This window comes from Ornithorhynchus anatinus, chromosome 12 (genome assembly GCF_004115215.2).
Source record: "Ornithorhynchus anatinus isolate Pmale09 chromosome 12, mOrnAna1.pri.v4, whole genome shotgun sequence".
In the NCBI taxonomy this organism is placed as follows: Eukaryota; Metazoa; Chordata; class Mammalia; order Monotremata; family Ornithorhynchidae; genus Ornithorhynchus; species Ornithorhynchus anatinus.
In genome coordinates, this window is record NC_041739.1 from 51,143,754 (window position 1) to 51,170,221 (window position 26,468).

Genomic DNA, 26,468 nt, shown 5'->3' on the forward strand with positions numbered 1-26,468 from the left:
CTGTGTCCAACCTGATTAGGGTGTATCTGCGCTATACTTAGTAGAGTGCCTGGCACATAATAAGTGCTTAAAAATATCAAAAAAAAGTTAACAGATAAATTCCCTTCGCACAGTGAGCTTACAGTCTACAGTTCTGTGCTCTTTCTACTAGGCCAAGCTACTCTTCAATCTCTAATTCTCTAATTAGAGAAGCAACATGGCGTAGTGGATAGAGCAGGAGCCTGGGGGTCAGAAGGTCATGGGTTCTAATCCTGGCTCTGCAACTTGTCTGTGTGACCTTATGCAAGTCACTTCACTTCTCCAAACTTCAGTTATATCATTTGTAAAATGGGGATTGAGATTGTGAACTCAATGTAGGATGGGTATTGTGTACACCCTGATTTGCTTGTATCCACCCCAACGCTTAGAACAGTGCCTGGCACACTGTAAGCACTTAATAAATACCGTAATTATTGTTGTTATTCTTATTCTTATTTGTGATGTGGCATAGTGCTCAAGCCAGAATGGTTATAAGGTACTAGCCTACTCTATAGCTCATATGCAGTGTGGCCTAGTGGAAAGAGCACAGGCCAGGGGTTCAGAGGCCCTGAGTTCTAATTCTGACTCATCCACTTACCTGCTGGGTGACCTTGGGCGAGTCACCTAAACTCTCTGTGCCTCAATTCCCTTATATTCAAAATGGAGATCCACAATATCTGTTCTCCATCCTACATAGACTGCGAGCCCCATGAGGGATGTGATGATCTCATGTCTACCCCAGCCCTTAGTAGAGTGCTTGGCTCATAGTAAATGGTTAACAGATACCACAGTTTGCCTCATTATGATGCGGATATTACCACAGTCTGCCAACAGCTTGGGGTTAGGAGATGTTGGCAGGCCAACAGCATGGAAGGCATCTTCAGGTATTTAATCCACTTTTGATCCCTGGACACTATGTGGAATGGGGCTCACAAGACAGATGGCCCTTAGCTGCAGTGAATTGTTTCATAGCAGGAAATCCACAGGAGCAGCGTAATTTGGACAATGGAGCGTTTGACAGCCAACCCATCAGGAACAAGGCACTCTGGGGGAACAGCTCACTCTTGGTTGAATATTTAGTCAAGCTGCGATGAAATGCTGGCCGGGAGGTAGAGTCCAGTAGTAGAGGGCCAGGGACGTCACCTCACCAAAGGGTGGCAAACTCAGCCCATGAAGAGACCAAGAGGTCTGGACTTTACTTGCTGTATTATTTTCCCAAAGTTCAGAGGTTAATCAACATGATGATGAAGAGCTGGGCTGTTCTGGACTCCCAGAGGTTGACGAATAAATGCAGAATAGCAGCATGGTAGACTTGTGAAGGAAGCCTGCTGGAAACAGCTGGAAAAAATAGAGTAGTTTGTGTACACATTTAAAGAAAGGAAAAGGACCCTACTGATCTCAGCTCCATCTTTCCCTCAACTGCAAGACCCTCATCGCCTTGTGGGAAAAGATCACGTCTACACACTGTGTAATTTTCCCTCATGCTTGCTACGGTGCTCTGCACACAGTAAGCACTTAGTAAATACTATTTCTTCTATGAGTAGTAGTAGAACTTAGTAGAAATACTAATACCATGAGAAGCAGCATGGCCTTGTGGATGAAGCACGGGCCTGGGAATCAGAAGGACCTGGGTTCTGATCCTGGCTCCGCCACTTGTCTACTGTGTAACCTTGAGCAAGTCAATTAACTTCTCTGTGCCTCTGTTGCCTCATCTGGAAAATAGGGATTAAAGCTGTGAATCACACGTGTGATGTGGACTGTGTCCAACATGATTAGCTTGCATCTACCCCAGTACTTAATACAGTTCTTGGCCCATAGTAAATGCCTGTTGAACTCTCACAAGCATTTGTTATACTGCTCTGAACACAGTAAACACTCAATAGATACCACTGATTGGTGGATCGATTACATTTACAGACACACATTGATGCATGTTAAAGAAACCCCTATACCAACTGGGGGAGTCGGGATTAGGTCTTTCGGGTCCATTTTGAATATCAAAGGGGAAGAAGAGGGGGCAGGCAGTTTAGATGACAATGTTTGGAGAATTCTAGACCAAAGTTACTACTAACCCATCTCATCCACTAATGTGTGTCACTGTAAACCTTTAGCACGGAGAGAAGCAGCGTGGTCTAGTAGAGTCAGAAAGACCTGAGTTCTTAGTCCAGCTCCACCACTTGTCTGCTGCCTGACCTTGGGCAACTCCCTTCACTTCTCCATGCCTCTGTTACCTCATCTGTAAAATGGGGATTAAGACTGTGAGTCCCATGTGGGACAGGGACTGTGTCCAACCTGATTACCTTGTATCTAAACCCAGTGCTTGATACAGTGCTTGGCACATGGTAAGCGCTTAACAAATATTATAAAAAGAGAGAGAGAAAGAAAATAGCAACAGGACGGCAAACATTTAGCCCAACAACACAATAAGGTCGAGGTGGGGGCCAGGGAGGGGGGTTCAATCCAGATTAAATCCATGAATAAGAAACTGTCAGGAATTAGACTGAAATAATTTGAGGTTCTTAGAAAAACTGCTGCATCTTCTCTTGGATGGCAAAATGAAGATTAATTGGTCATCCTCTCCTGTGCAGATCTGATTACAGTCAACTGTGATGATCATTTTGGAAGAAAAATACAAACTTTTATGTTTCATTTGTCACGTGGCTCCCAAGAGAGAAATCTTTTCTTTAATGAGGTTAACTGAATCCAACTAGGCCCTATGCTATTAGCTAAACACATGATCTGAAGCTAAAGGCTTAATCATAGAAATTAGAGATGATAATTTCATGAGTTTCAAATAAATAATATGGTTTCATTCCAAGATGTTACCAGACAGACGTATATGAGGAAAAAAAAAGAGGTAATTTATCACTCCCTTATATTGTCGGACATAATAGCAAAGCAGTAATAATATTTGTATTTGTTAAGCAATTGGTAAGTGCCAGGCATTGGAGTTGATACAAAATTATCACAGTTCCTGCCCCACATGGGGATTACAATCTAATTAGGAGGGGAACAGGTGTGTTATCCCCATTTTATAGATGAGGAAATTGAAGCACAGAAAACCAAGTGACTTTTCCGAGATCATTCAGCAGGTATGTGGCTCAAGCCAGGATTAGAACTAGGTCTTCTGACTCGCAGGCCCAGGCTCTTTTCAATAGGCCACAGTACTATCCAATATTTACAGAAGAGAATGAAACTCACTTTTCCCATATGTAAAATGGGAATTCAATACCTGTTCTCTCTGTGAGCTCTATGTGGGACAGGCTCTGCATCCGATCTATCTTATATCTTCCCTACAGCTTAGTGAGGTGCCTAGCGCATAGTAAACACTTAATAAATTCTATTATTGTAATTGTTACTACTGAGGCATCTCCTCACAATGATGGAGTAACTAGCTGAACACGTGTCATTTTCTGTCCTAACGGGGCAAAACACAGCATCCATTTCTAGCCGCAATCCAAATCCACTAAAGATGCTGTGGATATTTCAAGTGAGCAGTAGGAAAAGCAGTAGGAAATGATTGCATCTTTTCTCCTCTGGCTCCCAAGTGTCAATCTTTCTAAAGATTTCTCAGCACCAAGAAGAATGTGGCCTTGTTCACTTCTCCGCTGAGCACTTATCTCCCCATGAACTAACCCTGCTTCTCCTAATTCATGGATACCAGGTCGGAGGTTCTCTAAGAATTGGAAAAAATGAAGCTTCCAGTGAAATAATAGGCCATATCAGCCGCACTGCTCTCTTGGAGTGCAAGACAAGCTTTCCAGGACTCCAAAAGGATATTCCATAAATACTTCGGAAAGCCAGAACATGATATGCTGGAATTGTCGAAATAGCTGGGAAAACAGCATAGCCTTGTGGACAGAGCCTGGGCCTGGACATCAGAAAGAACCGAGTTATAATCCAGCTCCTCCACATGTCTGCTGTGTGACCTTGGGCAAGTCAATTTGCTTCTTTGGGTCTCAATTCCCTCATCTGTAAAATGGGGATTAAGACTTGGAGCCCCACATGGGACATGGACTGTTTCCAACTTGATTAGCTTGTATCTACCCCAGTGCTTAGTACAGTACCTCATGTAGTAAGTACTTAGCAAATACGACAATTACTATCATTATTATTATCATTCAAGATGAAGTTAGCTGTGGACCGAGGATGGAGATGGGCCGAGTGTTCTCGTTGACTTGTTTCATAGGAAAATTGGGGTGGTTATCCTCACAGCCTGACAAAGCCGAGGATTTCCAGTCAGGGCTATAAGACTCAAACAGGTAGCTTTCTGGCCTGTGAAGTCTGTTACACCTATTCCCCCATCCCAAAGCTTTCCGCATTTGCATAGACATTCGTATTTTCAAACGATATGGATCTCTAGCTTTTTCGCTAGATACTGTCATCTTAGCCTACCTAAATACTGCCTGCTATTTTCCGCTTCTCATAACCTGATCTTCTTAGGAGATTTGCCAGTGCTGCTCAGTGTGCATCTGTGACTAAGACAAAAATCAATGCTTATGGATTTAGCTGTGTAACCCTATCGCCCCACTAGATATGATTTGAAATGTAAAGTTCATTAAGACTTAAATGAACTCAGGTCCGTAGGGCCCCCAGAGGAGAGAGTTTCTTAGTTTGTAGTTTCTTACTGAGTAATCCATTCCTTGATCTGTTTTCCCTCTTGGATAGTCTACTTTTGACTATATAATCAGTGTAGGCTCAAAGCTTACCGTCACAGCCCAAGTAGTCATGTATGTCCTGAAAACGATAATCATCTTTTTGATCAGGCTCGGACTGACAGCAAGAGATTTGTAATATATGATCTAATATTGTGGTTCCTTGAAGAGCATGGAAATAAAACATGAAGTCAGTGACAAGCCAGTTATTTTTTCCGGGCACTGACTGAAATGAAAGGAACTTCCCAAAACATTTCCTCCATAAACTATTCAAGGATGCGGTTCCCACAGAGTTAGTTATGTACGCTCTATTTCACGGACCTGCTTATAGGGAAGTAACTTGGCCTAGAAGGTAGAGCGTGGGAGTCCGAAGGACCTGGGTTCTAATCCCCAGCTCTGCCATTTGTCTGCTGTGTGACCCTGGGCAAGTCACTTCACTTCTCTGTGGCTCAGTTACCTAATCTGTAAAATGGAGATTAAGACTGAGCCCCGTGTGGGACAGGGACTGTGCCGAACCAGATTAACTTGCGTCTACCTCAGAATTTAGTTCAGTGCCTGACAAATAGTGCTTACCATAAAAAATTAAAATATTTGTTGCAAAATTATATGATGTAATCTTGGGAAATATACTGCCCTCAGATTTTGGGTAGTGGGGAAACCCAGTAGTTGAGAGACAGGGCCATTGTTTTAGCCACCAACATAGTGTTGTCTTTTGCTGGGATTGCATTAGCTCAAAACCAGATTAGGGGGCTGGAAGAAGCGATTAACAACTCTGTCTGGGGCTGAAAAGATGCTCACCTGACGGCCTCATTCACCATGAACAATGGCTGATCATTGTTATCGTCTCAGTGCTACAGCATCTAACCAAACATTGAGATGAAATTCTGTCTTGCTGAACTACTGTTCTCAGCCCTGATTTATTAAATTTGCCCTTAGGCCTGTGAATTCCAATCCCTATTGGGAGAATTCAAGTTCAGATTTTCCATATAGGTGATTCCAGACAAACTGCATCTTAAGTCTAGATGGACATCAGAATTAATTTTCTCATTTGGATAAGGTTATAAACGGGGGACTGGTTCTTTAATCAAAGTTGAATAGCCTATTTTTACTAAATTTGCCTAGAATTGTGCCCTGAATTCTCTTGAGAGCAGGCAACCCTCTCTTTCTGCTCCTGGGTCTCTCCCACCCTACCCCCTACTCTCTTTAAACTCCCCCCTCTTTTTCCTTCCCATTTTGGCTTCTGTTATCATTACTAATACTACCCATGGTATTTTTTAAGTACTTCCTTATGTACCAAGCATTGTGCTGAGTGTTGGAATAGATATAAGAAACTCAAGTCAGATGTAGTCCCTTTCCTACATGGGGTCCACAATCTCCATTTTACAAATGAGGAAACAGAGGCACAGAGGAGTTAAGCTACTGGCCCAAGGTCCCACAGCATGCAAGTGGCAGAGCTGAGATTAGAACCCAGGTTTTCCAACTTCCAGCCCTACTTGTGTTTCCAGCTGGTGTGGGCTTACATATGTGCTCCCCTTCCCTCCCCGTATTCCAGGCCTAACTCATCTTTGGTTTTCCGGCCGCTCCAGGGCAAAGGCCAATTTCACTTTTGATCCTCGAGCTGGAAGGTGGTGTCAGATTTCAAAGGCATAAACTACTCAGGGAGCTCCTCAGTAAGCCCTGTTTCTATAGAAAATATCCCAGACTGCTTGCTTGACAGGAGGTTTCAAGGACAGATCCAGACAAAAGCAGCAAGAGAAAAGAGGACTGCTCTTGTATCCATCCCAGCATTCATTCAAGAGGCAACATCTCAGGGGATACCCCAGGTCAGAGGATATGTATGTGTGCGTGTGAGAGAGATAGTGGCCATTCAGTAGGGTTTGTTCCTACAGTGAGGTGCTTACACACACTCTCTCTCTGTCCCCTCTCTCTCTCTCCCTGCATCTGTAAAGATAAAATGGTGGATGCTGTTTTGCCTTAAGAAGAGCAAATTCCTAGAGCTAATCTCTTCTCTCCTCTCCCCCACCCCTTGACTGAAAGTTCTTTGAGGGCAGGGATCCTGTTTTAGAGCTCTTTTGTTTTCTCCCAAGTGCTTCGTCCTTCATCCATTCTGCTCTTAGCAGGCACTAGATAAATGCTAATGATCAACCCCTCAACAAGGACCCCAACCTCATAGCATATTTGCCATCTGCCAGCCCAGATTTTGGCCACCACCCTATCTCCCCATCTCTCCCCCAGAGTCTTTTGGAGGCAGATAAGGAAATCCAAGGGGAAGTCTTTTCTGGCTGGCCGGAAGGGAACGCATTTAGACAAATCATTAAAACGCATTACTCACGAAGGGCATGCACTTATGGAATTAGAGGTACCGACCAGAGACTTAATCAGTGAAACAGATTATGTGAAGGTGAGATTAGCTGTCTGTAGGCAATGAGGAACAAATCAGTCAGACCCCCAGCAGCTTTGGAGCAGGCCCCCCTCCCCAGCCCCCCAACTTATGGAACAAATCAGTTAAAGTTTAGAGTTAAAATTAGGTCTCTCTCTAGTTCATAGCTCTCCTGGCTAACAAATGCAAAATACAAACTCCCACAGGTTAACTGTGTCAACTGGCCAGATATGGTGTCGCTCGACATATTTTCCACCCTTGGAAATGAGTCAGGGGTGCCAGAATCGATGGAGCCTCTTGGACAAGTAGAGCCCTGTGGCTGAAGGGAAAGAACACAAGACTGGGAGTCAGAGGACCTGGGTTCTAATTCTGGCCTTTCCATGTACCTGCTGTTTGACCTGAGGCAGGTCACTTCATTTCTCTGTGCTTCATTTCCCTCATCTGCAGAATGGGGATTCAATCCCTGCTCTCCCTACCCCTTAGACTGTGAACCTCTTGTGGGACCTCATTATCTCGTATCTAATCTACCCCAGTGTTTAGAACAGTGTTTGGCAAATAGTAAGCACTTAACCCACACCACAATTTCTTTTCATCATTATTCTTGGAGGCAAACTGAAAGTAAGCCTAAATGCTATTTGGGAAATGGAAGAAAAGAGATTGTGGGCCAGTAGTTAAAGCAAGAAATCCAGAAATTGGGAATGCAGACAAGGAACATTGAATACTCTGTTCTCCTAAAATTCTGGGATTATGTTTCTCACGCTAAGGAAAACCCCCGCTATCAAACATGGGCCTTGACCAATAACTCACCCACAAATGTTTCTTCTGCTACACACTGCGTTCTCTCTGAATCGACACACGTTGTCGGAAGGACCTTCCCTTATTCCCTCAGGGTGTGGTCTCCAAAACACTTCGTGCAGACGTGCACTATGAAAGAACTGAGCGATCCTAGTGGAGAGAGGAGCGATTTTGAGGTAAACAATGCTGCATGGAGTTCTCCTTAATCCACTGACTGGGATTTGAATAAAAACACCTTACATTCCTTTCTTTGACAAACCCGTATGGTGTTAAACTCTCTGTTTTGGCTAGATCATCTCTGTTTTCTTTTGGAAAAGATTAAAGGAACACACAGGAACTCATCTGATCCTTTAGAAAACCCTTTGAGAATAATTTCAGGAAAGCTACGGGGGACGTGTAATTATTGTTGGAAATTGGCCGTGGAGGTGCTCCATGCTGTAGATAGAAAAAAATTACCGTGAAAAGTACAGAGGACGGTTTGTGACGTGAGGCCAGCTTCCTTTTTTCTGGGAAGCCTCTGAGGTCTCACGGAGACTGTGATGTTGGCAGATCTGTTGGATGTTAGCCCAGGGTGGGCCTCAAAAACATGGATGCCAAACACTCAGAAAGCAGCTGTTCATCTAAATGTATTAAGTAATTCACTTCAGGTAATGTAGTCTGTAAAATGTTTAATTTGGGAGTAAATAAACCGTATCCTTCGGTGTGACTGTCACACCTTGACATTCAAAACATAAAAAATGGATACATTTAGTGAATTTCATCACTGAATGCTCCAGAAGGGAAGGGTCAGTGGTTTCTTAATGGAACCAGTCACTAGTAATCTCTCTTAGATCGCTCAAAGAAATTAGCAGTAAACAACAGGCATCGGTGGCTAGGGTTGAAAGCGATTGGGTGTTGGGATGGTTACGTGCTCTGGGGAGAAAGAGGAGTAAGTATTGCAGTGACGGGTTTACTGATAGGAAAACAATTTAGCTGTCCAAGCAATGGCTGGGGTTTCAGAGCCCAGACAGTTAATAGCTGGACCTACTCTAAGTACGCACACACACAACTTGATATTGTGTGTACACAACTTCATGTGGTGCAGAGGAGTGTGACCTAGTGGAAAGAGCATGGGCCTTGGAGTCAGAGGACTTGGGTTCTAATCCAGCCTCCTCCACTTGGCTGCTGGGTGACTTAGGGCAAATTACTTAACTTCTCTGGGCCTCAGTTACCTCATCTGTAAAATGGGGATTAAGACTGTGAACTCCATGTGGGACATGGATTGTGGCCAACCTGATTAGCTTGTATCTACCCCAGGGTTTAGTACAGTGCCTGGCACATAGAAAAGTGCTTAGTGGATGCCATTAAAAAATGTGTAAGCACAGTAAGCAGTAGACATTCAGATCCTCATTACTGAGAAGAAAACGGAATGGGATGTGAATCTAAAATGCACTAATTCCTCACTGAACAAATTTGGTGCTGCATATGTGTTACCAATCCATGGCGTGTATTGAGTACATACAGTAAGCATTCAGTGAATATGATTGATTGATGCCATCACAGTCTATTTTAAGCCTATTAGTCTTGATCAATCAACTAGTGATAACTTTTGAGCATTTACTGTGTGCTGAGATGTGTAATAAGCACTTGGAAGAGTACAGTGAAATAGAGTGGGTACGCATGCTCGCTGCCCTCAATGAGTTTTTGGTCTAGTGGGTGACCAAAACATCTCTTCTTTCCAAGCCTCCCCTTGGGATGCAGGGATGATAGGCAGATGTCTGAGAGCCACTTCACCCCCTTCAGATTTTGTTGGAAAATTAGATGTTATAGCCAGAAATGCTGGTCATAATAACGGTGGCATTTGATAAGTCTAGCACTGTATTAAGTGCTGGGGTAGGTTGGACACAGTCTATTTGCCACATGGGGCTCACAGTCAAAGAGGGAGAGATAATGGCTATGTTAGCCCAATTTTACAAATGAAGGAACTGCTGCACGGAGTGGTTAAGTGACTTGCCCAAGGTCACGTGGTCAGGAAATGGCAGAGTTTGGACTAGAATCCAGGTCTCCTGACTGCTCGTCCCACCCTCTTTCTACTATGCCACACCACCTCTAACTGTGGTAGTACATTTGATCTATAGAAGAGCATTTTCAGTGAGGTGTTACCAAATTGCATTTTAGTAGAGTACTGCAACTGTGTGGAAGTTTTCCCGAGAAAAGACAGCCTGTCGATCCAATTTTAAAGCTCCCCAGTTAAAGGTAGGAAATAGGTAATAAATATTGACCAGAGAACATTCATCTGTTTCCTCCACAGCATTTTAATAAATAAAAAGTGAAGAGAAAATCAATGTACACTCACTTTCTCATGCCAACTCCTGTTTATTTGTGTCCAATTAACTTTTGTCTCTCAATGAAGTATCTCACAGGACACACAAAGTCCTCTGTGGGGTTGCAGAATGTCTGCTTGTGTAGTGATTTTTGTCAGATAAAGGCAACATCCAGACAAAGACAATATTCAGTCAAAGCTCCTTGTGGGAAAATGGAATTACCTGATTGTATGCTTTCAGTTTTTGACTCACAGGATCCTCTGACCAATATTAGCAATAATAAAAATAATTGTGATATTTGTTAAAAGCTTATTACTTGCCAAGCACTGTAGTAAAGATCTGGGGGAGATAGAAGATAATCAGATTGGACACAATCCCTGTATCCTTTATGGGGCTCAAGATCTAAGTGGGAGGGAGAACAGGTATTGAATCCACATTTTACAGATGAGGGAATTGAGGCAGAGAAAAGTTAAGTGACTTGTCTAAGGTTACCCAGCAAACAAGGGGCAGTCAGTATTAGAACCCAGGTTTCCTGCACCCTTTCAACTAGGCGATGCTGCTCACTCAGTTTTAGAAGATGCCTTTTATCCTTCTTCCTTTGGGTGAGAGAGTTAGCCATATGAAATATGGCCACTAAGAGGAACCATTTGACTCTTTTTTGTTGTTTTTATTATTATCGTTATCATCATCATCATCACTGTATTTGTTAAATGCTTTCCATGTGTCAAGCGCTGTTCTACATGCTGGGTTAGATGCAGGTTAATCCGGTTGGACATAGTCCCTGTCCCACATGGGGCTCACAGTCCAAGTAGGAGGGAGACTAGGCATTGTCTTTAAGCATGAAGATGTCAATTTAGGCTCAGAAAATTTCCCTCCTGTCTCTGGGTTTTCCTGCTATTTCTTTTGGACCTGACATTCTTCAGATTTGACCTCTTTTGCAGTAGTGCCCAGAGTCAGTCAATCCAGCAATAGCTTGTATTGAGCACTTATTGTGTGTAGTCACTAGACTAAGTGCTTGGGAAGGTAGAGTTGAGAGACATGATCCCTTCCCTCAAATAACTCACAGTCTAATTGACTAAATTTTGCAATTCCATCCAAAGCTTCACTTAAACACATTCCACAATTTGAACTTAGTAACTTTAGTAAAGGAATCATGATCCATCCTCAATTCGTACAGATTAGTCAATTCCATAAAGACACATAGGCCTACTTTGCAGTAATACATTTCATGTTTATCTCTTCCTCAGCCTTGAGTAAAGGGTTATTAGGATTTAAGAATGGGAAATCAACTTTCTAGAAGAAACCTGGGAAGCAGCGTGACCTAGTGAAAAGACCAAGGGCCTGGGAGTCAGCGGACCTGGGTTCTAATTCCAGCGCAGCTGCTTGCCTGCTGTGTGACCTTGGCCAAGTCACTTAACTTTGCTATGCTTCAATTTCTTCATCTGTAAAATGTGGATTCAATACTTGTTCTCCCTCCCATTTGGACTGAAGGCCCCATGTGGGACAGGGTCTATGTCCAACTTGCTTACCTCACATCTACCCCATTGCTTATCATATAGTAAATGCTTAGTAAATACTATTGTCATAATTATTATTATTTTTAGGAATGACCAGTGAATCTCTATTCCAAAACCTTTGACAAACCACCACACATCTCCCACATCTCCCTGCCAACTGAGTTTTCCATCCTGAGCATTTGCATTTCTTAAAATTCACAGCAGACTATGTATTGAATCCTCAAAGAGTATGCCAGTTTCTAATTTTGTGTTTTTGGTCTAAAACTGTAGTCAAACCCTCCATGCGTCCACTATTGATCTTGACGCCAACTCACTATGCAGTCTATTGATTTGTATCCAACTGAAAGACATTTGGGATCCCCTGCTTAATACTAGCTACATATGTTACTTTTTGCCTGAATGATTTAAAGATTGCCCCACTGTCTAACAAGAGTTTAAGAAAATCTGACCACTTGAAAACATCTTAAGACAAGCCATGGAGAGAGAGGATGGGGGAATAGCAATTTTTTTTAAAGAAAAACATTTATATGAGGAAGCACAAGAACTGAGTAAGTCTTTTGAACCTTGTTGACCACTGGAAATAATGAATATTTGCGTAGTAGATTTTAAAGTAATTGGACAGATGCCATCTGGGAAGGAAGGTTATCTAATGGGAAGAGCACGGGCCTGGGAGTCAGAGGACCTGGGTCCTAATTCCGGCACTGCCTCTTGCCTTCTCTGTGACCCTGGGCAAGTCACTTAGCTTCTATGTGCCTTAATTTCCTCATCTGTAAAATAGGGATTCAAAATCCAAACATATCCGAACCCTCTCCGAATTAGACTGTGAGCCCCATGTGGGCCAGGGGCTGTGTCCAATCTGGTTGTCTTGTACTTACCCCAGTTTGGCGCCAAGTAAGAACTTAGCAGATACCACAATTACTATTAACAAGCCCCATTAAGTGGACTGGTTGTTAAGTCTGGAAGTGCAATGAAATGTCATCCAATAATGTGTGACTTGAGCCAAACCTTGTCAAAAAGCAAGCCAGATGTGATGAGTTCCTTCATTGGCCAATGTCCATCACGTGGGCCAGATTTGTTTTCGATCCCTGGGGCTGGGAAGTCAAGGGGCCAGTGTGGGATGGAAAGGTGAGGGTTGATGGCCTTGGAGAGGATGGGGAAAAGGAAAAGGGAAGAGGGAGGAAAAAGGATGAAAAGAGGTAGAGAGGGAGGGGAGAAAAAGGAAAGATTAGTCAGTCAATCGTGTTTATTGAGCACTTATTATGTATAGAGCAGGGTACTAAGCACTTGGAAGAGTACAATACCACAATGAACAGACACAGTCCCTGCCCACAATAAGATAAATTATAGATAGATACATAAGTGCTATGGGGCTGGAAGGGGAGATGAATAAAGAGAGCAAGTCAGGGAGGTGCAGAAGGGAGTGGGAGAAGAGGAAAGAGGGGCCTTAGGGAAGGTCTTTGGAGGAGATGGGCCTTCAATAAGGCTTGGAAGGAGGGGAGAGTCATTGTCTGTCAGATATGAGGAGAGAGGGTGTTCTGTGCCAGAGGCAGGGCGTGGGCAAGAGGTCGGCGGTGAGATAGACGAGATCAAGGTACAATGAGAAGGTTAGTGTTGGAGGAGCGAAGCGTGTGGGCTGGGTTGTGGTAGGAGAGGAGACAGATGGGGAGGAGAGGAGAGAGAAAGGGTGGGTGGATGGGACAGGACTATCAGGGTTCTTCTTTGGGGCTCAGTTTCTGCTTCTGATGCTACCACCTCTCCTCTCAACTCCCACCCCAGGGTCCATTGAGGATTAGCTGCCCACCTAATGATAAGAACAATGGGATTTATTATGCACTTCTTATGTGGGCAGGGAATGTGTCTGTTCACTGTTATATTGTTCTCTCCCAAGTGCTTAATACAGTAAATGCTCAGTAAGTATGATTGACTGCCCGCCAACCAGTGGGGTAGAAAGAAGATGATCAGATGAGGCACAGTTCCTATCCCACATGGAGCTTTTGGCCTATGGAGTGAAGGACAGACACTAGCATAGTGGATACAGCACTGGCCCAGGAGTCAGAAGGTCACAGGTTTAAATTCTGGCTCAGTTGCCTCATCTGGAAAATGGGGATTAAGACTGTGAGTCCCTTGCGGGGCAGAGACACTGTCCAACTGGATTTGCTTGTATCCACCCTAATGCTTAGTACAGAGACTAGCACATAGTAAGCGCTTACTAAATACCATTATTATTAGAAGCAGCAGGGTTTAGTGGAAAGAGCATGGGCTTGGGAGTCAGATCTATTCCCGGTCCACCACTTGTCAGATGTGTGACCTTGGGCAAGTCACTTAATTTCTCTGTGCCTCAGTTACCTTATCTGTAAAAGGGGGATTAAGACTGTGAGCCCCACGCAGGATGATGTGATTACCTTGCATCTACCCCAGTGCTAAGAACAGTGCTTGGCACATAGTAAGTGCTTAGCAAATATCATCATTATTATTATATCTCATCCCCATTTTGCAAGGAAACTGAGGCATAGAGAAGTGAAGTGGTCTGCCCAAGGTCACAAAGAAGTTAAGGGTCAAAGTCAGGTTTAGAACCAGTGCCAAATAGAGACTGTGTCCAATCTGCTTATGTCATATCTACCTAATTTCTGGCCCATGGTAAGTGCCTAACAAATACCATTATTAATTCTGAGGTGGCCTTTGTGTCTCTTCCAGCAAGGGGCCCAGCTGAGTAAGGGGCCATCTTCTCTCAAGGGTCAACCAGCGACCCCTGACCCCTCTCTGTGTGTTTTCCCTAGCCTGCTCTCCCTGGCCAATAATCAGATAATATTATGTGGGGATGGAAGCTTGAGAATAATGGTACAGTTTCTTCTGACCTTCGATGGCTTCTCACTGAGAAAGGGATCGGGCATTTTGATTGCATTTTCTCTTGCACTACAAAGGGGTTTTATCATTTTCTCTATGTAATCATTGCTAGTGCTGGGCCTTAGCTTCTCAGCCCTGCTGTGCTAGGATTTCAAAACGTATAATTGTGTCAAGTCACCCACAATGGGTGGTATAATGTGGCTAGATTGAGAGGAATCAACTGACGAATCAAAATTGCCTAGGAAAAGTGAACAAAACAAGGGAAACAGAAGAAAACAGCAATTAGTCAAGTACTCACCAAAACAAACCCCTCCTTCTCCTCAACTTGTCTTAAGGTTTAAATATCCACTGACCCGGGCTTCCAGATGTGGGAAGGTGGGAAGTTGGGAAAGTTAGGCTCGGTGCCAAACCAATGATGAAAATGTCTGGTTCAGTTTGGTTGCTGTTTTGGGGGGGAATAGAAGACAGTCCCCCTTCCCCAGTGGCAGATTCTGGACCTTTGAAACACTTCCTGAGTTCCAGAAGTGTCCACAAAGGTGGTCTAGTGGAGTGATCATGGAGTAATCAAAACCCAGTCCAGAATACTCGGCTTATTCAAGTTTGAGGTACTCTTCTGAAGGAATCTATTTAGAAAGTTAGGGTACACCCACAACAATTTGGACCAAGGACAGGTCTGGTGTGAAATGCACCATTAAAATCCAGTTTGGCTACTGGTTTTCTAATTGCCCTTTGCTTATTCTCTTAATGAGTCTCAGTTTACTCTGGCTTCAGATAGGTGTAGAGGTAATATAATTTTTCCCCAGGGACTGAGAGGTGGATGAGCCAGCAGTGCAGTATTGGCTTATTGTAAATGAAATGCTGAATTAGATGAGAAGCATCATGGCCTAGTGGATAGAGCACAGGCCTGGGAGGCAGAAGGACCTAGGTTCTAATCTTGGCTCTGCCACTTGTCTGCTGTAAGACCATGGTCAAGTCACTTCACTTCTCTGTGCCTCAGTTACCTCATCTGAAAAATGAAGACTAGACTGTGAGCCCCAAGTGGGACAGAGACTGTGTCCAACCTGATTAGCTTGTGCCTGCCTCAGCATTTAGTATAGTTCCTGGGACATAGTAAGCACTTAACAAATACCACTTTAAAAAAAAAAAGGGCTTGGGACAGTAAAATATAAGGGATTCTTGTGATCTCTTTCAGTCTTATGGCTCTGGCTATCTGCTAATTCAAATGATTGCAAAACTGTTTAACACTGTAAAATAAAATACTAATTCCAGAAGCATATCAAGTTCTAGAAAGCAACTGAACAGCTCTTTCCAAGCTCCCCTTCCTTTGAACAAGTTGTTTTTTTCCTCGTAACACTAAAAAGAAAGCAACTGCAGAATTTTTAGGGAGAGAAGTAGTAATAACCCAATGTGAGTGATTTCATGAAATTTGTGTATGAAACAACAAGAATCATTATTGCATTTGTCAAGTACTTACAGGAGTAGAGAAGCTATGAGATCCATCACTGTAGACAATACCACTATCCTCTCTATCTCAGAAGTCCATGACCTGAGTGTTATCCTTGACTCATCTCTCTCATTTCACCCTCATGTTTAATGTCACCAAGACCTGTCACTAAAATCACAGCATTACTAAAATCCACCCTTTCTTCTCCTTTCAAATTGCTACTGCACTGATCCAAACACTTATTCTATCCCATTTTGATTACTGCATCATCCTCCTCTCTGTCTCCCGTCTCTCTCAACTTTAGTCCACATTTCACTCTGCTGCATGGATCATTTTTCTAAAAAAAATTCAGCCCACATCCCCCCAACTCCTCAAGAACCTCCAGTGGTTGCCCATCCACCAACATATCAAACACCTTGCCGTTGGCTTTAAGGACTCAATCAGCTCACCTTCTCCTACCTCACCATCCTGATCTCCTACTACAACCAAGCCCACACACTTTGATCCTCTAGCTCCAGCTTACTCACTGTGTCCGATCTCTACGCCGACCCTTTTCCCAAATCCTCCCTCAGTTCTCAACTCCCTCCCCCTCCAAATACACCAGACCACAACTCTCCTCGGCTTCAAAGCCTTATTCAGGTCACATCTCCTTCAAGAGGCCTTTCCTGATTAATCCCTCATTTCCTTGGCCCCCTCTCCCTTCTGTGTACTTAGAACTGTGACCTTTCGGTATTTGGTACTAGCCCCAGTGCATGTATGTACATATCTATAATTTATTCATATAAAAGTCTATTTCCCATCATCTTCCCACCTAGACTGCAAGCTCACTATGAGCAGGAAACATGTCTACCAACTCTTGTATCAGACACTCCCAATTGTGTAGTACAGTGTTCTGTATTCCTTCTATCATATTTACTGAGCACTTACTATACCACCGATTGCAATTGGACCCGATGCCTATTCCAATCGCAACCTACCTTCTCCCCATTTATCAGATGAGAAAACCGAGCCTCAGGTAGGTTAAGCAACTGGCCCAAGGACACCCAGTAGGCGCCTGGTGAGGCAGACATTTGATTGCAGTTCTCTCAACTTCCCGGACAATGCTCTTCTACTAGATCAACGACGACATATCTTTAAGTGTGATGCAGGCTTGATTTCCAATCAGTCTAGTCCCCCTGAATCTTGTTGAAGATTCACAAAGCCTGCTCTACTCTCACAGCTGCAGAAGTGTAAAAAGACCCTCACTAAAGCTATTAGCATTACAGATGTCCCCGATGCACAAATCGAGATTATTGTGCCATACACGGACGTATCAAAAGAAGTCATTGTTGTTTGAACAAAGCAGCCTGCAATTGGAGCTCTCATCTATGCAAAAATGGGAGAAAATTATTTTCCAATTAGAAGGGGGAAAAAAAGAACAGATGAATTTGGGCAGAAAGAGAGCAAATAAGATTTGGGAGCATTAATCACTGTCTTTTCAGATGATTTTTACAACTGGGCTTTTCAATAGCACTTGAGGCTGACAAAAGGTCTGGCAGTGCTGGGGTTTGTGTGCATGGGTTTGTTTGTGTGTTGACATAGCCCTTGTGATATCCTCGGGCTGGGTCAGTACCATCATCTCCTTGGCACGGGAGGAGAAATGGAGACTATGTTTCTTAGGATCCTTAGATCTTATCTGGGAGTGACCCAGCCATTCAGTGTAATCAATCAATCAGCTTATCCGTGGTATTTATTCAGCACTTACTGTGTAAAGAGCATTATGCCAAGGGCTTAGTTGAGTACTATAGCTTTAGAATTCATATCAATACATATTAAACATTCACATTATTGTCTAACTCACGGCTAGAATGTAAGCGCAGTAGAAGCAGGGAACGTGTCTGCCAATTCTGTTGTACTCTCCCAAATGTTTAGTAGAGGGCTCTGCACATACTAAGCACTCAATAAATACCTTTGATTGATAGAAGACATGATCCCTGCATTCAAGAAGTTTATTCATTGTCATTCAGTTGTATTTATTATTGGTTGTGCGCAGAGCACTATACTGAGCATTGGGAAGAGTATAATAAAACAATAAGCAGACACATTCCCTGCCCACAGCGAGCTTACAGTCTAGAGGGGGAGACAGACATTAATATAAATAAATGAATAAATTACAGATATGTACATAAGTGCTGTGGACCTGGGAGAGGGGATAAATAAGGGATCATGTCAGGGCAATGCAGCAGGGAGTGGGAGAAGAGGAAAGGGAGACTTAATCTGAGAAGGCTTCTTGGAGATGCGCCTTCAGTAAAGCTTTGAAGGGGCAGGTGGGGGGAGTAATCAGATTTGAGGAAGGAGGGCATTCCAGGCAAGTGGCAGGATGTGGGTGAGGGGTTGGTGGTGAGATACATGGGATCAAGGAAGAGACTAGTGGCCCCCAGGCCATTGGCTACCTGGTTGAAGTGGCTAGTTTTGTCTGGTTTTATATCAGGGCACTCATTTCCAGCTGTTTTCTGGGTCCTCTTTTCAGCACTGGGCCTCTCTCAGCAATGGCTCTCCAGCATATTTCCCCAGTTTTGACTCCACATGAGATGTCATGCCGATATGGGAGGAGGAAGACTGGGTTCTGGATCAAATGAAAGATTTAAGAGGTCTCCTCCACGCCACATGTGCCATGTTCATATACTTCTATAAAATGGCATCCGTGAGGACATCACATTGTGCTTGTATGCCCAGCATGGCGAGGGTGTGAGCGCTCCATAAATATGATTGAGGGTGACTTCGTTCCTGGCTCCTTAATGTACATATCTGCAATTTTATTTATCCCTTTGTTCTTCCCCTCCTCCCAGCCCCAAAGCACATATGTACATATCTGTAATTTTATTTGTATTGATGGCTGTCTCCCCCACTCTAGGCTGTGAGTTCATTCTGGGCAGGAAATGTCACTGCTTATTGTTGTATTATACTTTCCCAAGAGCTTAATACAGTGCTCTGTGCACAGTAAGTGCTCAATAAATAAGATTGAATGAATTGAATGAATAAATGAATTAATAATTATGGTATTTTTTTAAGTGCTTACCATGTGCCAGGCACTGTTCTAAGTGTTGGGTAGATGCAAACAAATCAGGTTGGAGAGGGTCCCTGTTCCATGTGGGGCTCACAGTCTCATTTTATAGATGAGGAAACCGAGGCCCAGAGAAGTGAATTGACTTACCCAAGGTCACGCAGCAGCAGACAAGTGGCTGAGCTGGGACTAGAACCCATGGTCTTCCGACTCCCCCGCCCGTGCTCTATCCATTATGCCACTTCTCCCTTGCCTGGTCCACAGGAGGGCTGCCAGCGGACCCCTTCGCCCCGGTTCTCTTCTCGAGCCAAACGGGGAGGCAACCTGGCCTTTTTTCAATAAGAGGCTTTGGGCCAAACAAGCTAGAAGGCAGAGCGGGTCCAATTCAACACAGATTCATTCCCCATGAAAACACACAGCTGTTCATTCAGATGGAAATTAGATACTTAGGGGACTCGCTCTGCCACTTCAGATGGAGCACTGATCAACCTTAGAAGGCCAACAGGAGTAGCCTTTCAGGAGTTAAAGTTCTCCTTTCAATTCCAAAGAATTAATTGGCTGTCATCTCTGCCCTTCTCGACCTCAGGCATTATGCAGTCAGGAAACTTGGGACCTATTTTGAGTATGGATGCTTGATTTAACAAAGCAACTAGGATTTGATTGCTGGAAATTATAAACCCTGAAGGACAAGGTCAGAGAAGCCCCAGCGGGTTGCTGGAGTGCAAGTTAGGAAGGTCCCCAGCTCTTTAAAGATGGATGGAGCGAAGGGCCAACGTGGGGATCAAACCTTATATCCTCTAACTTTGCTGAAAGGTCCCAAGCGTTTAGTATAGTCATCTGCACACAGTTTAAGCACCTAATGAATACCACTGATTGATGTGAAAATACATTCATGTCCGTCTCCCTCTTTAGAGTGTAAACTCCATGTGGGCAGGGAATTCCACTTGCTTGTTTTCATTTCCCAAACACTGAGTACGGTGTATCACATCCAATTAGGGCTTAAAAATGCTACTATCAACCAATGGTGTTAACTGAGTGTTTAGAGTGTGCAGAGCACTGTACTAAGTGCTTGAGAGAATACAACATGGCAGAGTTGGTTGACCTGTTCCCTCTTCTTCTTCAAAGGCCTTTGAGTCATTAGTGACTCCATGGACACACCCTCTTCAGAATGTCCCATCTTCTGTCATGAAGTCATTCTGGAATGTATATCCATAGTGTATTCTCGGTAAAAACATGAAAGTGGTTTATGTTAACTAAAAACTTGAGTCTCTGCCATTGTCTTTGATTAATGTTTTGATCACTTGATCATCCGCCTCTGACTCTTTCCCCTGCTGCTGCTGCCCAGCACAGGCGAATCAATTTTGTCTGATGCTTCGGCTTAGACCTTTCCATTATGTTCCCTACTAGACTACTATTAGTACAGTGCTTCGCACACAGCAGGCTCAGTAACAATGAGCCTGTCCAGTTATTATTGTTACTATTACTACAGTTACAGTTACTATTGGATTTGTTAAGTGCTTTCCCTATGCCAAGCATAGTACTAAGCATGAGGTAGGTACAAGATGATTACACTGGGCACAGTGTCTGTCCCACATGGAGCTCCTGGTCTAAGTAGGAGGGAAAACAGGTAATTAATCAACATTTAACAGATGAGGAAGCTAAAGCACTGTATTAAGTCTTTGGGGGAGTACAATGCAACAGAGTTGGTAGCAGTTGACTTGCTCCAGCAGTTATGTGGAAACCTCTCCCCTCATTCAAAGCTTTATTGAAGGTGGATCCCCTCCAGACTAAACCCCTCTTTCCTCTTCTCCCACTCTCTTCTGCATCATCCTGATTTGCTCCCTTTGTTCTTCCCCTCTTCCAGCCCCACAGAACTTAGGTACATATGTCATTTATTTATGTTAATGTCTGTATCCCCCCTCTAACCTGTAAGCTCACTGTGGGCAGGGAACGTGTCTGTTTATTGTTGTATTAGACTCTCCCAAGTGCATAGTAAAGTCCTCTGCAGCCCCTAAAACTCTCAATAAATATGATGGAATGAATGAAGAACAGTGATCCGTATTACCCCAAAGTTGTTCTGCCCTAAGATTTTCTGGGGGGCCCTTTTTTCCTGTGGATTCAAGCAACAATGACGTCTCGGCCCCTCTGCTAATGGGAGAGATTTCTAAGTCTAGGTCTTCCGTGCGTAAAGAAGTTGGAATCTAGTATTTGTCCTAAAGAATTTCAGTCGGCCTGAACCAATCAACAGTATGGGAAAAACAGAACATGCGATCAGCCAATTAGCTTGACAGAGCCAGTGGGAGCAGAGGAAATTAATCAGTGCAGAAAGAAAAGTGAAACAGCTCTGTAGTAGAACAGGCCTTCACACAACCTTGAAATGTATAAATGTATATTGTCTCCAAAGGCACTGAGTAAGCTTCTTGGTCCTGTCCCACTACTGACCTGAAATCAATCCCTTGTCATTTTAGCTTGGAAAAAATGAGAGGGGGCTATATTTCATCAGCTCAGCTGTGTATTTTTAAGAAGAGTTTGCATGGTTTGATAACCCTGTAATTACGTTCGGGAGAGTTTCTTAATACTTTTTCTTCACATGCTCAAATGGATGATATACGGGAAGACAAATAATAGCATGAATAGAAATTAGTCGATGGTATTTATTGAATGCCTACTAGGTGCAAAGCACTATATCAAGCACTTAGGGAATAGAATGGAAACAAAATGCACATTCCCTGTTTTACAAGGTGCTTACAAGAAGACAAAAAGCAAGATGAAGGAAAACTAAAAGTGGTTTTCAGAGTAAACAGTATATTGGACAGAGAATAAAATGCAGTGATACAATAACAATAATAGTTAATCAGTATGGTATTTGTTTAAGAGCTTACTATGTGTCAAGCACTGTATTAAGTACTGGGATAGATAGAAGATAATCAGGTCCACATGGGCTCACAGTCTAAGTAAGAGGGAGCACAGGTTTTGAATCCCCATTTCACAAATGAAAGATCTGAGGCACAGAGAAGTTAAATGACTTGCCCAAGTTCACATAGCAGGGAAGTGACAGAGCCAGGAATAGAACCCAGGTCTTCTGGCTCCCAGTGATATCCTAGTTCATTATTCTTCTTGCTTTACACAGTTAATTGCTTCAAATAGTATTCAAAACTTATAACAGCTCATTCTTGGACGCCTGCAAAACTACGATTCCATCCGTATCAGCGTTCTATACTACTTGGTAGAAAATGCAGCTTCTCTTCAGATGGCCAAGGTTGACTTCAACCCAGAAAATGAGATTTTTTTTTTTCATCTTATAAAAATAGCTATTCCCTTTCAGCATCCCGTCGTCGATGTAACAGGCCCTGACTCTCAGGGTAGGGCCTGCCTAGAGGGGAACTGGGGAATGAATAGATTTAACAAAAACTACTTTAGCCTAAGCCTTGTCCAGCTTTAATTAGTTACCGGAGAGGGGGGAGGGGTTAAAGGAGGGAAGGGAGAGGTCAAGAGCCTGGAGCTGCTTCAGGAGTAATGTGTCAGAGAAAAGTGCAGCTTTCTACCAAAAAGGAAACAGCAGTCCTTGGAGATTAAATAATTGGGTGACCCAGTGGCAGGCATTAGGGCTCCTAATCGCAGCTGGGGTATTGGTGTTTCACCTCAAACACCGAGTCCTGGATCAAAGGGACCTCTGAGCTTAGTCATCCACTCTTGGGTATCATCTCTTCAAGCAATAATTCTGAAAAAAAAAGTTACTTTTCCCCTCATCCAGATGCTGGATCATGTCATTCTTTTCCCCTACTCAGCCCACACACAGTAAATTAACCAGTTAAATTGTCTTCAAATTTTAATTTATGTTGCAAAGAGCAAGGGAACTATATTCATCATTTTTTTCATAATGTTTTATGGCTGGCACCCACCACATGGTGGGGGAGGATCCTTTATCAAACCATATTCTTGATGACAATTTTAACAGCCTTTGGAATGCATTGAGTGCATGAGTGAGTGGAGCGGGACTGAGCCATATTTAAATGTAAAACCCTGAGTCTCCCCCAATGCCGGGTGCTGTTACCCTGAAGGAGAAAGACAAGGAAGGCCATCCTCGAGACCATAAGCTCATTTTGGGCAGGGAACAGTCAGTTGGATTTGTTGAGCGCTTACTGTGTGCAGAGCACTGTATTAAGTGCTTGGGAGAGTACAATATAACAATCAACAGACACATTCCCTTCCCACAGTGAGCTTGCAGTCTTGAGGGAGAGACAGACATCAGTATAAATAAATTACAGATAAGGACATAATTCTGTGGGGCTGGGAGGGGGGATGAATGAAGGGAGCAAGTCAGGGCATTGCAGAAGGGAGTGGGAGAAGAGGAACGGATGGCTTAGGCAGGGCAGGCCTCTTGGAGGAAATGGGCCTTCAATAAGACTTTCAATAAGACTGTCAGATACAAGGAGGAAGGACATTCCAGGTCAGAGGCAGGACATGGGCAAGAGCTTGGTGATGAGTTAGCCAAGATCGAGGTACAGGGAGAAGATTGGTATTAGAAGAGCAAAGGGTGTGCTCCCAAGCCCTTAGTACAGTGCACATAAGCGTTCAATAAATGTGATTGATTGGGTGGGTGCCAGCATCATTGTCCTGCTTCTTCCCTTGCTGCCTTCTTACTTCAGTGAGGATCCCCAGAAGAGCTCCCCCGACTGAGTGACCCACAACCACCCCCAAATCAGGAGAGTTCAGTTCTCTGGGCACCAACATGGCCACTCTCTACCAAGGTTGGAGGTGCTGGCTCTGGTTAACTTTTTTAAATGGTATTTCTTGAGCCCTTACTTTGTTCCAGGCACTGTACTAAGTTCTGGGGTAGATCCAAGCTAATCAGGTTGGACACACATGGGGCTCCCAGTGTTAATTCCCATTTTACAGATGAGGAAACTGAGGCCCAGAGAAGTGAAGTGACTAGCCCTCACTCAGCAGACAAGTGGCCGAGCCAGGACTAGAACCCAGGTCCTTCTTAATCCGAGACCTGGGCTCTATCCACTAGGAAAGCACTGCATCTCAGACCAAAACTGTGGGTACATTAGAAAATGGGTCTGAGACTTTGGTGGGCTTTTAAGTTGAAGAAGGAGAGGTGACTCTTCCTGGATATTGAGCTTGCAGGACAGCTACAGCCTGGTTCCCGCTGTCCCCAGCTAGAAAGACACATCCCAACATGTCCCCACACATGCTCTGCACATGGTAAGCACTCGAGGGAAGCTGCATGTTCTAGTGGAAAGGTCACAGGTCTGGGAGTCAGAGAACCTGGGCTGTAATCCCAGCTCTGCCAAGTGCTCGCTGTGTGACCTTGGGCAAGTCACTTCACTTCTCTCTCCCTCAATTCTCCTGTTTGGACTGTGATCCCCTGTGGGATAGGAATTATGTCCAACCTAATTAACACGTATGTGCTCAGCACTTAGAACATTGATACATAGTAAGGGCTTAACAAGTACCATTTTAAAGAAAAGTGCTCAGTAAAATTGATTGATACCTCCCTCCCTCTAAGGCCCAATCCCATCAGCGGAGCCACATATTCATCGCCACCAACCACACTTGTTCTTCACAGTTTAAGGTTTCTTTAGCAAAAATCTTTCTTGAATTGCCCAATGGTAGTTTCATTGAACCCTAGCCACTACCAGTCCCATAGCAGTTATGGTACATATCTGTAATTTTATTTATTTATATTAATGCCTGCCTCACCCTCTAGACTGTAAATTCATTATGGGCATGAAATATGTCTGTTATATTGTAGTTCTCTCCCAAGCACTTAGTACAGTGTTCTGCTCATACTAACTGCTCAGTAAATACAACTGATTGACTGACTTCCAGTTTCGAATCAGCAACAGAAGAGAGACCGGCTTGGAGTATAGTACTAGAAACTGGAGTGACTGTCTTTAGGCTGAAGCTTCAAGGGAACCATGGCACCAAGAAAAAGAAATGAAATTGAACTGTGGTTAGCAACTGGAATAAGGGAGCAGGTGCCAGTCTTTACCCAAATGTAGGATGTGGCAGATACATCATGGTGGGTTTTATGATGGCTTTGCCAACCTGGCTCAAACACACTGAAAACTCCTGCTGCCTTTCTCTAAAAGATTTCAGTTGGCTCTCCTCAAGGGTAGGCGTCTAAATCCAAATGCAACCAGTTTTGTGGGCAGCCATTTTAAAAAGCTTTTGAATCATTCCAAAGTTAATTCCATTTGAGCAGGAACTGAGGCTTCAGTTCCCCCACAGAGAGATAATGGTCATATTTTTTATCATATAAGCAGCTATCACTTAAGAACCGTGATTCAGAAATAAGGATATTTATGATTTAGGAGATTGAATATTAAAGTTAGGTATATGTAGTAATAAAACTTACAACAAAAGCCAAGAAAGATAGGTGTGCAATCCATATTTTTCTGTCGCGAAGTAATTAGAATAAAAGTCAATGGAAAGTGGTGAAGACAGTTCTTTTTTCTCATGTGGTTCCTTTAAGCATCCTGTTGCTTCTGCTGATGTGTATGAGCCATGATAATAACCCAGAAAATGTGTCCTGTTAGGCCTGAGGTTAGTCGTATTACTGTTAATTATATTCATTAAATGTTTACTATGTACACTGTAATAATAACAATGATGGTATTTGTTAAGCGCTTACTATGTGCCAAGCACTGTTCTAAGCTCTGGGGGAGGTACCAGGTAATCAGCTTGTCCCACGTGGGGCTCACAGTGTTAATCCCCATTTTCTAGATGGGGTCACTGAGGCACAGAGAAATAAAGTGACTTGCCCAAAGTCACACAGCTGACAAGTGACGGGGCTGGGATTGGAACCCACAACCTCTGACTCCCAACCCCGTGCTCTTTCCATTGAGTCACGCTGCTCAAAGGTCTGGAAAAGGATACACCGTGGGTATTGGCCATGATCTTGAGATTCTTTCGCTCTCAAAGCATGGAAGTAGAATGAAACTCAAGACTATACAGTAGTAGAGGAATTGGCAGTAGTAGTGAGAGTTAAGTACCAACTTGGTGCAATACACTGTCTTAAGAACTTGGCAAGTTCAGAAAAAGAGAGTGACAGATTCTGTGCCCACAAGGAACTCACACTCCAATGGGAGAGAAAAACAGAAAAGTATTTTCAAATAGAATGATGCACAAAAATAAACTGAGCAAGCATATCTCTTGGAGACCCTGGCTAAGACCATGGTCATTTTTCTTATGCCCGTTTTTTTCCTCATTTGTCTTTTTAGAGATGGTGAGGAGTGTGGCTAAAGTAAGATAGGGAGGAGCAGGCAAGAGGAAGAGTAATACGACATCTAAATTCACAAAAGCAATTACAGCCCTGGATTAAATTGACAGAACAAAAATGACTTTGGCAAATTTTCTTCCCCAATTTAAATAAATTAGATGGATGAATCCTAGTTTCATTCATTAAGCCCTTTGTCCAAAAGAGTAGAGCAGTTAATATCGACAGCTGGGTCCTTCAC

General features: G+C 43.4%; 1 protein-coding gene across 2 annotated transcripts in view; it reads left to right on the forward strand.

The window, feature by feature from the left end:
* UNC5C (unc-5 netrin receptor C) overlaps window positions 1–26,468 on the forward strand; it is a 245,796-nt gene that overhangs the window by 127,026 nt on the left and 92,302 nt on the right. The window lies entirely within an intron of this gene.